This window comes from Diabrotica undecimpunctata, chromosome 2 (assembly GCF_040954645.1).
Source record: "Diabrotica undecimpunctata isolate CICGRU chromosome 2, icDiaUnde3, whole genome shotgun sequence".
In the NCBI taxonomy this organism is placed as follows: domain Eukaryota; kingdom Metazoa; phylum Arthropoda; class Insecta; order Coleoptera; family Chrysomelidae; genus Diabrotica; species Diabrotica undecimpunctata.
This window is the reverse complement of record NC_092804.1, coordinates 176,832,446-176,847,536: the sequence shown is the minus strand read 5'-3', so window position 1 is coordinate 176,847,536 and position 15,091 is coordinate 176,832,446. Positions and strand designations below refer to the sequence as shown.

At 33.4% G+C, this 15,091-nt stretch overlaps 2 protein-coding genes across 2 annotated transcripts in view; one reads left to right on the top strand and one right to left on the bottom strand.

Moving 5' to 3' along the window:
* Positions 1 to 15,091, bottom strand: part of tow (target of wingless repressor) — a 552,940-nt gene that overhangs the window by 327,578 nt on the left and 210,271 nt on the right. The gene's annotated exons all lie outside the window — the stretch shown is intronic.
* The window catches only part of LOC140435275 (putative inorganic phosphate cotransporter), a 41,116-nt gene that overhangs the window by 19,904 nt on the left and 6,121 nt on the right, over positions 1 to 15,091 (top strand). The window lies entirely within an intron of this gene.

Genomic DNA, 15,091 nt, shown 5'->3' with positions numbered 1-15,091 from the left:
CATCATCATATAACGGGGGTCCTACGGCGATTGCCGCTTCCCGCATTTCAGCCTCCATCTTTTCCTATCTCTCCAATCTCCCTCTTCTAAGCCTCTAGATTGCATTGTTTTTGTAATTTCTCTTCTCCAGGAATTTGGTGGTCTTCCCCTTTTCCTTCTTTCTGGCGGAACATACATTAAGGCTTTCTTTGGCCACCGTTCCTCCTCCATTCTCATCACGTGACCATACCATTGTAATTGCCTTCCTTGTATTCTATCTGAAAGAGTATCTCTAATTCCTGTACGGTTTCGTATTTCCTCATTCCTGATTCTTTCCATTCTCGATACTCGACATGACCTTCTAAGATAATCCATTTCCACAACGTCTACTTTATCTCGTTCATTCTTTGTCATCGTCCAACATTCGGTACCATATGTGGTAATTGGTTCTACAATTGCTCTGTATACGCGAAGTTTGGTATGCATCTTTATTTTATTAGACCACAGTAATGAATTCAGTATTCGGATGCATTTTTTCGGTTTTGTACATCTATCTTAACTCTGCCATCTGCTGATATGATGCTTCCTAGATATGTATACTGGTTGCAGCCTTTTATGACTGCGTTTTCAAGCCTCAGATCTGTGGTGTTTCCTCCAATTTTTAAATATTCTGTTTTGCTTATGTTTACAGTAAGCCCCCATTTGGCATATTCCTCAAATAATTTTCGATTCATATAATTTATATCTTCCTCATCGGTTGCAACTACCACGTGATCATCTGCAAACAACAATGTATACAGAGTTTCTATTCCCACTTCGATGCCCATAAATCTACATTTATTTCTCCAATTCCTCACTGCTTCTTGGACGTATATTTTAAAGAGTGTCGGTGACAAACAGCATCCTTGCTTTAGGCCTTTAGTGACTTTAAATTCATTTGAGGTTCTGGTTCCAATTTTTACACAACTAACTGCATTTTCGTACAATTTATATATCGCTCGGATATACGTCGAATCCAATCCGGACCTTTTGAAGACCTCAAACATTTTCTTTAACGGGACACTATCATATGCTTTCTCAAGGTCTATAAATACCAAATGGGTCCCTCTACTTCTTTCGACACGCTTTTCAATTATTTGTCGTAGGATAAATATATTATCAAGGCAGGATCTCCCGGTACGAAAGCCGCTTTGTTCTTCAATATCTTGTATCTGTCTTTCAACCCTCTTCTTTAACATTCTGCCGTACAACCGGCCCACAGAGCTCGTCACACTAATACCTCTATAATTGGAACAGTCTCTTTTATTCCCTTTTATTCCCTCTCTTATATATGGAGCTTATATAAGATTTATTCCAATCTTTAGGAATTTCCTGGTCTCCACACATACATTTATTGAAAAGGTCTACTATTAATTCTAAAAGTGCAGTCGGCCCATATTTAACCAGCTCTATGGGAATGTCTCCAGGCCCTGCGGCTTTTCCGTTTTTAACCTCTTTTAAGGTTTCCGTCAATTCAGATAATGTTATTATAGGGATTTCCTGCCTTTCGTCTCTGTTGTCTATTAATTACCTTATATTTTCCCATCTGTACTCTACTCTATCCTCTTTCAGCAGTTTCGTATAATATTCTTCCCATTCATTTAACTTTATGAGAGAAATGTTGTCTTCATTTTTCTCATTTTTCCTAAACTGTTTTAATGTTTTCCAAGCTTGCGCCACTTTTGTTCCACCCATAAATCTGTCCAGTTCATCACACTTAGCCTCATAGTTTATATTTTTCGCCTTATCCACGTCTTTTTTAACTTCTCTATTCCATTTAGCGTATATTTCTCTGTCTTGAGGATCTTTGGATTGAAGCCATATGTGATATGCTTGTTTTTTCTTGAGAACTTTCTCTTCTAGTTCCGTTGACAACCATTCAGGTTTTCCTTTTTTCCGATTTTCAACTTTTCCCAGTGCTTCATTTGCCGCTTCATGAATATATTTTTTTAATACCTCATACAGACTTCCAGGGTCTAAGTCCTTTGTTTCTATATTTTTTATTTTCTGAGCTATTCTAGTTTTATATAAGAACTTTGTCGAATCTTGTTTAAAGCTTTCCAGGTTATATTTTATGTTTTCTATGGTTGTTCTTATGTCTGTTACTTCATCATTTTTGTGACTTGATTGTTCTCCCTTAAATGTCACCATTACTTTTGCAATAATCATATGGTGGTCACTTCCACATTCTGCCCCTCTAAACACCTTCACGTCCTTTGTTTTTAGTTTAGAATCTTTACGATGAATGAAATAGTCAATTATTGATTTTAAATTCCTGGTAGGCTGCGTCCATATAAATTTATGTATATTCTTATGGGGGAAGAAACCATTTAATATTTTCAAAGAATGTGCCTCGCAAAAATCTATTAATCTTTGACCATTGTCGTTTGTATCCATCAATCTTTGTATCCATTTAAATACAATTGAAAAAAAATCAAGACAATACTTAATAAACGTCCCTTTACCAGGCCTTTTTGTATTTACATTTATGAGCACATGTGTGCCATTTGTTTTTATTTGAATATTTTTTTCTTCATATCTCGCAGTTTCTGTAGTTTGCACTTTGGTTTTTCAGCATGAGAAAATCACATTTACTATTTAAAAAAGGCATACCCTTCATTGTCTTCTGAAATAATTTTTAAAACTCGGTAATTTCATTTGGTTTAAAAGATGAAATTTTCTTTTCTTTCATTGCTCCAGATTTCCTAGCACAACTATCGTGGCAGTATTTTCTCATGCTTATGCCACAAACCATTGAACCATTGAAGAACTCTTTGCAGATGATAGACAACAATCTGAGCTAAGTAACATACAAGGAGACGAAGGTCCAGAAATAACGGAAGAAGAAGTAATGTACGCACTAAAAAGAATGAAAAATGGTAAAGCTCCAGGTCCAGATGAAATACCAACGGAAATCCTTAAACTAATAGAAAAAGACTCGATTCACATTTTAGTTAAACTTTTCAATAGCATTTATACATCAGGAAAAATACCACAAGAATGGCTTTTATCCACCTTTGTTACTATACCAAAAAAGATAAATGCCAAACAATGCAGTGATTACCGTACAATCAGTCTGATGAGCCATGTACTGAAAATATTTCTGAAAATTATACACTCTAGAGTACACAGAAAACTGGAAATGGACATCAATAATACCCAGTTTGGATTCCGAAATGGACTTGGAACAAGATAGGCGTTGTTTGCACTGAACGTTATGTCTCAAAGATGTCTTGTCACAAATCAAGATGTATTCATGTGTTTCATAGATTACAACAAGGCCTTTGATAAAGTGCGGCATGATCACCTAATCAGACTCCTGACAGAAAAGAATTTAGATAAACGAGACATCCGACTAATAGCAAATATGTACTACAATCAGAAAGCAGTAGTGAGAGTAGAGAATAATACCACTGAAGAAATTGAAATAAAGCGAGGTGTGAGACAAGGGTCATCAGCGACAATTTATGAAACTGGCTGCTATCCTCAACAGTGGTTACGCTCTACCTTTATTCCCCTGCCCAAGAAAGTCAATGCAAAAACATGTGAGGATCACAGACTCATTAGCCTGATGAGTCACACTTTAAAGATATTCTTAAAAATACTACATCAAAGAGTATACAAAAAATGTGAATGGGACATCAGTGACTCCCAGTTCGGGTTTAGGCAAGGTTTAGGAACACGAGAAGCAATAGTAGCAACACAGGTGCTGGTCCAAAATTGTTACGATCAGAAGAAGGATGTGTTCCTATGCTTTTTAGATTACCAAAAAGCGTTTGATCGTGTCCAACACCACAAGTTAATGCAGATCCTCAAGAAAGTTGATATAGACCAAAAAGACATAAGATGCATTGAAAACTTGTACTGGCATCAAACGGCACAGTTAAAAATAGACAATTCTATATCCAAACCCATACATATAAGAAGGGGCGTTCGACAGGGATGTGTGCTTTCCCCTCTTTTATTTAACATTTATTCGGAAGCCATATTTCAAGAGTCTCTGGAGGATGCAAAGATGGGAATCAAAGTGAATGGAGTACTGATCAACAACATACGATATGCTGATGATGGTGTCTTAATTTGTGACAACATAGTCGATCTTTAACAACTTGTCACTATAATCGGAGAATACAGTAAGCGAATGGGATTAGAGATTAATACCAAAAAAACCAAATTTATGATCATCTCCAGAAACTTGGATGCACTTGAAAACTCCACCATAACACTGAATACTAAGTCCATTGAAAGAGTGAGTCAATTTAAATACCTGGGATCGTGGCTTTTTGAAGACTGGGCATCGGACAGGGAAGTAAAATGTCGCATTGAGCAAGCTCGACAAGCTTTCGTAAAATTCAAGAAGGTACTGACTTGTTCAGAGTTCGATCTTCAACTGAGACTAAGGTTTACTAAGTGCTACGTGTGGTCAGTGCTGCTATATGGCGTAGAGGGCTGGACACTCAAAACGAGGGATATAAACAGATTAGAAGCTTTCGAAATGTGGCTCTATCGCCGTATCCTAAAAATACCATGGACAGCGAAAATCACAAATATAGATGTCCTTAAAAGAATAAACCAAGAACGCCAACTTTTCGAAACCATCAAGAAAAGGAAAACGGCGTATCTAGGTCACATCATGCGAAATGAAAAATACCAGTTCCTCCAACTTATAATCGAGGGTAAAATTGAAGGCAAGAGAGAAATGGGACGCAAGAAAATGTCCTGGCTCCGAAACATAAGGCAATGGACAGGGATTAACGACATACAATCTCTGATACATATTGCAAGAAATAGAGAATTAATGGAAAATGTGATCGCTAACATCCATTAGTGGATTTGCATCTAAAGAAGAAGAAGAGACAAGGGTGTATACTGTCACCAACCCTGTTTAATCTCTATTCCGAAGACGTAATGAATAGAACACTCTCTGAGCAATCCGTAGGTATTAAAATAAATGGTGTTAGATTAAACAATCTGAGATTTGCCGACGACACCGTTCTGATCGCAGAAACACTTGAAGAGCTACAGACATTGGTGAATAAGATAGCAGACTGCAGCGAAGAATATGGACTATCTTTGAACATAAAGAAAACTAAATTTATGGTAATATCGAAATCAACACAAAATGTCCAAAATTTATATTTACACAATGAAATTATCGATCGAGTTAGCAAATACAAATATTTAGGCACTTTTATAAATGAAGACAACGATAGCTCAGCAGAAATCAAAATAAGAATAGAAAAAGCCAGATCCATATTCACTAAAATGAAGAGAGTGTTCACTGCGGAAGAGATTTGAGCTTTGAAATGAAACTTCGCCTGATGAAATGTTACGTACTTTCTGTGCTGTTCTACGGAATGGAGTCATGGACGTTGAAAAAGATTGATACCAAAAAATTAGAGGCATTTGAACTGTGGATGTATCGCAGAATCCTGAGAATATCATGGACCGAGAGAGTCACAAATGTCGAGGTCTTGAGAAGAATGAATAAAGAAAAGGAAATCATATTTACGATCAAAAAACGAAAACTGCAATACTTGGGACACATTACAAGAGGCGAAAGATATGAACTGCTTCGAATAATTATGCAAGGGAAAATAGCAGGAAAAAGGTCCATAGGAAGAAGACGAAACTCCTGGCTAAAGAATCTACGGGAATGGTATAGCTGTAGCAGCAACGAATTGTTTCGGTCAGCAGTTTCGAAAATACGTATAGCCCTGATGATCGCCAACCTTCGGAACGAAGATGGCACTTGAAGAAGAAGATGCCACAAACCACAACGTCTAAAACTTCTTTTTTACAATAAACAAACATATTTGGGAAGAACATATTCTGCAATGTGTATACTGTATCCACTTGAAAGTAATAATCGAAGAAAACATTAAAGACACACTTGTGAAGATGTAATTTGAGTACCATGGTTAAAGTAGGCACGATATTTTGTAATCCGGTGTAACTTTCCTGTAACAGTAAATTATATATACTTAATGCTAATGCTTATTTTTTTTATTATAATTTGTTATCTTTGACGTTTATTGCAAATATTGACTTATTTTACTAAAAAACTCAGAGGCTAAATAATAAATACTTATATCCATTTATTTAATAATAAATATCTTTTTTATGTACTTAAGTGCTACACTTAATATAATGTAATTAAAATTTCGTCATAAAAGCATTTTCAACAACATAACAGAGTAAATTTTATATTGTAAGCCTTGTCCTACATTTTTTGTCGGTCTTAAAGTATAAAAGTAGCAAATCCTACAGAGCTTGTAGTATAATATTCTTTATTAAACCATAAATACATAAAATGATAATAAAAATCACACCAAGGGACAATTTTTACCAAAATTCTCATTGGTTAAAATAATGTTTTAATAAAGTCATTTAAAGATAAAAAAAATTTAAATCGTAATGCATGCTAAGTTAATCAAAGCTAAATTGTATATTTCCAATGACTATATACGATTAGACAGTGAAAAACCACCATTATGAAGTATTTTTATTTATATTTATTTAAGAGCATTACCCTTTTCAGTGGTCATTATTCCTTACCCTTCTTCGCCATCCATTTCTGTCCAGCGTGTCTTTTTCTTTTAAAGTTCTACCTCTCATAAATCCTCTGTCACACAGTCCAGTTCCAGTTCCTCCTCGATTTTCCTTTTTCTCTTTTTCCCTCAACTTTTAACAGCTTTATCTTTCGTCCCACATGGTTCTTATTTCAACATCTAAAGTGATCAAACCATTGCAGTATTTGTTGTTGAAACTTTTTTGCGTCTGTAGTCACCCCTAATGACGACGTTCCTGATCTTGTAGTTTTTAGTCTTACTCAACATCCACCGTTACTCAACATTTTCATTTTGACTTCCTCCATCTTTTTTTTAATCCTTTTTGCATGATACAGTCAGCCTGTATCCAGTGGATAATTTCTCGTTCTAGTGTACCATTTTTCGTTATGTATTGCCGCCGTACGCTAGCTAGGGCCCTGGGCAATGAAAGTAATAATAATTTACTATTGACTATTAAAATATTACCAATCTACTATTAGCAGATTGTCTTGAGAATTCCCCCTCTCCCCTACTTTGTGAGTAGGAACTCAAATGTATAAATACGGGTGATTTTCAAGCAATCGGCATCTGTTGATCACCAGACCCTGGCCCGGTCTCGGTTCTTAGCAGCGACCTACTGGGGCTTCCATGCCAAGAGTCCCCAGCACTTAAGGTTTACTGCCTCACACCTAACTCTGTAGCTGGTGTTACCATTGCACCTTCGAATCTTTGAAGTTTTATTTATCATAATCCACCTTAATCCGTTTGAAAGGGGAAAACACACTTCAAATAATAACACTTTACATAGTACCCAAAGGAACTATCCAAAGGAAGGAAGACGCTCCATACTTCTATGGAATAACATTTAATAGGATAGTGGACATTAACTTAAGGATGATGTAGAAACTCCCTGACGTCACAGTATAAGCCAGGGTATTTAAGGTATTTAAGTTTTTCTATTCATTATAGTTTCTTCCTAACTATATCCACAACCATTGCTATTTCTCCCAACCACACCGACCTGCGAACTCCTTCTTCAATAGCCCTTCTCCAACTCTACAACTGCGCCTTCAACATTTCTATGCTTTCCTACACTAATGCGATATCATCCGCAAGAGAATTGACCAACGAGCCCCCTCCCTTACCTTCTTTCTCAGTACATCCGTAATAAGATTAAATAGGTAGTAACTCAGTGAAGAACCTTGATGTAAACCAACCATCACTGAAAAACTTTGGGTCAATCCGACAAAAGTCCTTACTTTGGGGTACGCCCGCTCATACATATTCTTCATGAGCTTTATATTTTTCTCAGGGGCCCATTTTTGTCTCATATATATCGTACGCCTTCTGAAGACCGATGAATACCAAATCGAGCCCCTTTCTCTTCTCGCTTTACTTCTCTATCAACTGTCCCAAAGCAAACAAGGTATCCGTTGTCCTCCTCCCCTGACATAAACTCAATCTGTTCTTCTCCTATCGATGTTTCCCTCCTTAACGTTAGCTCTACAGTTATTCCCAAATTTTTATTGTTTGTGCCTTTATCTCTTTATAGTTCTTGCAGTAATGAATGTCCCTTTTATCTTTCTATAGCAATATCATCACGCTCTCCCTCCATGCATTGGACATCTTTTCTTACTCATATATCCTACTTATCATTTGCGACAATACATTAACGCCTTTTTCTCATAGAGCCTTTCAAACCTCCATAGGTATTTCATGATGTCGTACTGCCATACCTTTCTTCATCCTATTTAAAGCCTCAAAAACTTCATCACATATTTTAGGAGATATCAGAACGCATATCCTGGAGCATTGTAAGATACACATAATGTGCTATTAAGGCATAGACATACTTTCAACCATCCTTAAAAACTAATAAGGTTTGTTTTTTAAGTTGAAATAAAAAAAATTTATAATATTTTGATTAAAATAATCATTGTATTTATAGTTTTAATTAAAAAACAAAAAACAAGTTTTTCGCAAGGGGTGGTTTTTATAAGGGTAACAACTATGTAATAAAAAATGAAAACAGTAAATAAATCTAAATTAAATGTCACTGTATAATTAAATAATTCCAAATTGCTTGAATTTACAATTATATATTTTTTATAATAGGGGTCGTTTTCACCCCTAAAAAATAAAAAGGACCAACGGCACAAGTCCAATTTTGAAGTGGAGGATAAGTTCAACCTAAATCCAAATTTCCATGCAAATCAGTGGAGGCAAGGTATTCAATGACATTGTTGTAATTATAACTAATCTAGTGAGTCAGATTTAGTAGTTAAACTCTGATAAAATCTTAAAAATGTTATTTAATATTAATTGATATTCATTTACTTTATTAATTAAGATCATTTGAATTAATTACTTACTTTAATTTACAATTTTCTCTAATATAAATATTTTTCACCTATAAAAAACAAAAAGCAACCGACGGCACAAGTCCAAAAGTGAAATGGAAGGTAGAATCTCAAAATTTTCATGCAATTCGGTGGTGAACGGTCATTTACTGGCCTATTAATAAATTATCAAACAATATTCAAGAAAATTGAATGCGCAATAAATTTAAATTTAATTTAATTTTAATAAAATTAAAATGAATAAAATGAAAGATAAACTAATTTCCGTAATATTTTATATTTACATATTTATATACTTTATATTTACATATTTATACATATGTAATTGGAATTGTATTTTCTTCTTTTTCCGTTGTAAGAATTGTAAAATTTTTATTCTCTGACAATATTGTTATTAAAGCTTGTCAATAAAAAATAAATTTTTAATATTTATACTCGTATGTGATATAATAGAATGTCAGATGTCAGAACATTTTTATTCAAAACTTTCACACACATACACACACACACACACACACATATATATATATATATATATATATATATATATATATATATATATATATATATATACAGTGATGAGTGTCTTACCACCCGGCAAAATAGCGGAACGGATAGAAGACAGATTAAGTTGTGAGATAGTACGAGATAAGGCTAGTTATTAGACGTGTCTATTTGACTTCAGTCATAATTATACGGATGACCTCGAAAATATTTTATTTTAATAATTTCTGATGTTAGAATAAATGATTAAATATATTAAGATATATTATAGTAAAAAAAATTAATTAGTAGTGATTTTAAATTATAAATCTTTAAGTTTATTTAATAATAAAAAATAACTCAACTAAAATATTTGACTAAACTAAATAGGTATGTTCAGTCCGAAGACAATTGTTGTATGTGGAATTGGCGTAATAGTTAGAGACGTTGTCTATTGACAAGAAGACTAGGGTTCAATTCACACCAAGGGTAAAATTTTTGTTTTACTCAATCAAAAATAATAGAAAATATGATACATATTAGGTAACAAGTTTTCGAAAAACTCATTATTTACAATTTATTCTTATTCCAATGTTATAAAATAGACATACAAAATATTCCAAATTCAATTCCAGTTTTACAGTCTTCAGTTGTGAATGGAAAATAATCCATTGAAGACTGTTTAATGTCAAATCCATAACTAAATTCTCAGTGTTAATATCAATTCCTCTGTACAGGTAATGATTTTCGGTAATGGATGCACGCGAACAGCTACCTGTTTTATAGCTAACCACATCATCAAGCCTTCAAGTTATCAAATAATAACACATCGAGAAGTGTTTTTTACAGTAAACAGAAACTTTTTATTGAAAAAACAATTCGTAAAAAGGATTTTAACGGTCGAGGAAAAAATGCAAATTGTTGTTTGGCATGTGAATGTATTATCAAACAACAAGATTAGACAACAATTTGTAAATATGTTTCCAAATATGCTGGCTCCAGCACGATCAACAATTCAGTCTATTATACGTAATTTTTTTACTTATGGATCCGTGTTCGCTCCAAGAGGAGTTCGCAGACGAAGGGAGGTAAATCCAGATTTGGAACTAAGGGACACTTTGATTTGTGCAAGTATTGAGCAAAATCCTACCCAATCAACATCTCGTTTTGGAGAACAATGTGGAATTCTAAGATTTAGAGTAGGTGAAATTTTGTAAAGATATCGATAACGTCCCTATAAACTTCATAAATCCAACGAACAATTCCCTGGGGATCAATATAGACGTTTAGAATTTTGTCAAATTGCAATGGAAATGTCACATTAAGATGAACATTTTTCAGAGAACGTTTTGTTCACCGATGAATGTACGTTTTCATTGCATGGTCGTCACAATTCAATCAATGCTAGGTATTATTGGTCTCGAGGAAATCCTCGTCAGATTTATGTCGCTCATACCCAGCGTCTTCGAAAAGTAAATGTTTGGGGAGGCATAATAGGGAATCATGTCATTGGTCCATTTTTTATAGACGGTATGTTGACTAGGCGGAAATTCTTGGAACTTCTGCAAAATGAAATTGTCCCAGCCCTTCGTAATTTACCAATACCTTTCGATTCCATATGGTTTCAACACGATGGTTGTCCTGACATAATTCTAGCATCGTCAGTGAATATCTCAGTGCGACTTTTCCTAATCGATCAATTAGTGGCCACGGAGATATTTTTTGGCCTGCGAGATCACCCGATCTTGCACCTTGTGATTTTTTATGTGGGGATATATCAAGTCCAAACTATATGAGAGATATAACGATGAGAACATCGTGCCTTGAACTCTGATACATCAGACTTTTATAATTCTTTAGTGACAGTTTAGGTTATTGTTCTGCTGCTAATGAAAGCTTATTTGAACATATTGTAAATACGTTTATTTACAATATTTTTTTATTTTTGTAGAATTTTTACTTATTTAAACATTCTTTAAAAGTTCTTTTAATTTTGAAGAATTTTTACTTTATTTTCAAAAGTACGACGATACTGTTTTGTCAATAAGATTATTTGTTTTAACTTTAAATACTTCTAATATTAGTAACGACTGACATAAATGTTTAGTGATTCAAAGCAAAACGATCTTTGCATAATTTCAAATTAAAAAAAAAGAAAACCACATGTGGGTTTTGAACTCTAATCGTCTGCGATGTCTGTGTCGCAATGTCGAATTCTTACCACTAATCCACAAAGGATTTATAATTATTCCATGACAAGAGTTTATGAAACTCCTCAAATCATAGTAGAAATTATTCTTGATTAATAATTTAAAAGTTTAGATTAAATAATCACTATTAATTAAATTATTTTATTCACATTTTTGCTTTATTGTGGTCAATCAGTTTTTACTTTATGCGAAATTAAAAAATGGAAATACGTCACACATTCGACGTTACTCATAATAATTATGACCCAGGTGATTTAGCTCGAATCTAACGTCTAAAGGTGTGAGACTATCGATAGTGGTAATGTAATGTAATATAAATTATAGGTTTTTCCGATTATTTCTCACCTCTACGAGTTTCATCTCTTTTTATTTCACAAGGTAACTGTGTAACAATATATATTAAGGAACACTCGAAGAGTGGTAGGTTTTTCGGTCAAAGTGGAGAAATAAAAGACAAAGAAGGTGGCTACTTTATCTATTTATTGAAGACGTTTCGCTTCCTAATCAGAACGCATAATCAGTTCGTCTAAAAAGAACAATATGAAAAACCAAACATTCATGGAAAAGTTATTATAAGTGTGTTACCTTAAAAAGATATGTAGCAGTCAAAGATATTAAATGTGTAAAGAAGCTTATGATAATGGACATTATAATATTATGTTGTATAGACAATTAATTGAAACTGAATACAGTTTATAAATTAAATCAACTTAGCACAGCAAAAGACATGTGGTAATGGTACATGTATATAAAAAATATGTGAAAAAACTTAAGTAAAACACATTAATTTACAGAGAACCAAAAAGATCATATGATGCACTTCCAACAGTATAATATTAGTTAGATTTGATTTTAACTTTAGGTAACATTATTAAAATTGAATTATAGAGATATTTAAAAAATATATATAATGAAGTTACCACTCTTAAGCTTCTCAGTCGCTGTCGGTGAAATGCGACCAGCAGTTAGGTGCCACGCCGAACTAGAAAAGACAGTGGCCTTGAGGTCAAAATATGACAGAACCGCAAGGCGTATTTTAAAAAGTCTATGTTATGGCAGAATAGCCAACAACAGGTGAAGATTGGTTCAACTTCCAGCAGTCTAAGGTTCATAACATTTGGAACTGAGAATAATATAGATTCTATGAATCTATTTTATTATAAAATTGTATTAAACTATTTGAACAGAAACAATTATTTTAAATATGCAAAAGTAACATTGACAAAATAATCAATAAAATGTAAGTTGAATAAAAGTAATAATCTAATATATAATTTTCACAAAAATTATCAAAAAAAGATTTGACACTAAATTAGACTTCTATCAGCCTAGAGAACAAGCTGGATTTAGATCGGGATACAGCACTAAAAACCACTTACTAGTGATAAAGAACGTAAAGCAGAATACAACAAACCATTGGCACTGATATTTGTCGACTAGGAGAAAGCTTTCGATACCATAAGCCATCAGAAAAAGTTAAAAGCATTGACAGAACACCGAATAGACCATCGCTACACTTACATAATCAAATATATTCATTAAAATGCCACACCTGGCGTAAGACTGTCTGAACAAGAAACAAATAAATTCTGTATACAGCGAGGAGTACAGCAAGGAGACACCGTCTCTCTAAAGCGTATTAGCAACAACTGGATGCAAGCCGCACAAGACAGAGACAGATGGAAAGAGCTGAGAGAGATCTATGTCCAGCAGTGGACGCATACAGGTTGATGATGATTTGGTTGATACATACAGGTTCATAGATACAGGTTGATACATACATCTTCTTTTGGACCGCAAACTTAAATCACTGTTATAGTACATCCACTAATAATTTTCCAACATAAACATGTCTCATTCTGTTATCAAAGAGACCGCCTTTCAAATCAAGGTTGTCAGACATATTTCCTAAAATTCCTAAGGTTATATTTAAAAAATATTCTCTATTCCCTATTCGTTATTATTCAATTGCTAGTCAACGAACGACACTCTTAAAAAATAATATAAACATATTCTCAAAAAATATATATATAAATTAATTAACTAGGTACTAATATTTCCATGGACTCTTCACTAATGAATTAAAGCAACCGTGAACTTTGTATATATTACTTATATTCTAAGTAATTTTCGAATATTGGCAACATTGTAGTCTGGAGAGAATTTGAACGTTCGACGTTGCCCTGTTGGTGAATTTAGCGGTAATACTTTTATAGATATAATGATCGACTTTTAAGAAATCAGACAACTTAGAATCCAAGTTCTCAAAAACGGTTTCAAGAATTGTATTATTTTTTTCCAAATTTCATTGATTTTATACCTTACCCGGAAACATGAAAAATTGCAGATATATTAATAATGGTATTAAGGTTATATTCACTAATTTTAAACTCATGCATTATGGCAACAGCGCGAAGCGCAAAGCCGTAAATTCTAATGAACACCTGTTTGTCTGGGTATGTGACACCCTAAAATATTTCCTTTTGCAGAGGCGGAGGCTTATTATAAGGTATAGGTAATATAAGTTATAATATAAGTAATATTATATTTTTCTAGGATGGCATTTTTTAAGATGCATCAACTTCTGTGTTATCAATAAATAATGACAATTATGTTATTGACAGCTCTGAATTAAAAAATAAAGATTTGCACGTACAATCCCAAAGAATAGTTTTAAATATGTATGAGTGTTTGAAAAAAGAAAATATTGGGATGGCTGATAATGCAATTGTTTCGAGAATTCATGTATTAAAAAAATCGGGTATAAGACGATATATACAATTATTAAATTAGGCACAGTTACAGATCATTCCTTAAAACGAAAGCGACCAAATAAAAAATTGGGTAGGATTGACACTGCTGCAAAAGACGTTATTCAGCGAACAGTTTACAATTGATAATGCAATTGTTTCGAGAATTCATGTATTAAAAAAATCGGGTATAAGACGATATATACAATTATTAAATTAGGCACAGTTACAGATCATTCCTTAAAGCGAAAGCGACCAAATAAAAAATTGGGTAGGATTGACACTGCTGCAAAAGACGTTATTCAGCGAACAGTTTACAATTGATAATGCAATTGTTTCGAGAATTCATGTATTAAAAAAATCGGGTATAAGACGATATATACAATTATTAAATTAGGCACAGTTACAGATCATTCCTTAAAACGAAAGCGACCAAATAAAAAATTGGGTAGGATTGACACTGCTGCAAAAGACGTTATTCAGCGAACAGTTTACAATTTTTACAAAGAAAATAGAGTGCCTACTTTAGAACTGATTCGTGAAAAATTAAGAGATTTCCCTGAATATAATTATATATTCCGCCGAATTCAGTGATTGTTGTGGATAATGCGTCGGATCATTCCCACAAATTAAATAAAATACCTAATAATAACAAGAAAAAGGACGAAATTTTAAAATTTATGCAACTTAAAAACATCACTGTTCCTAAAAAGATTCCA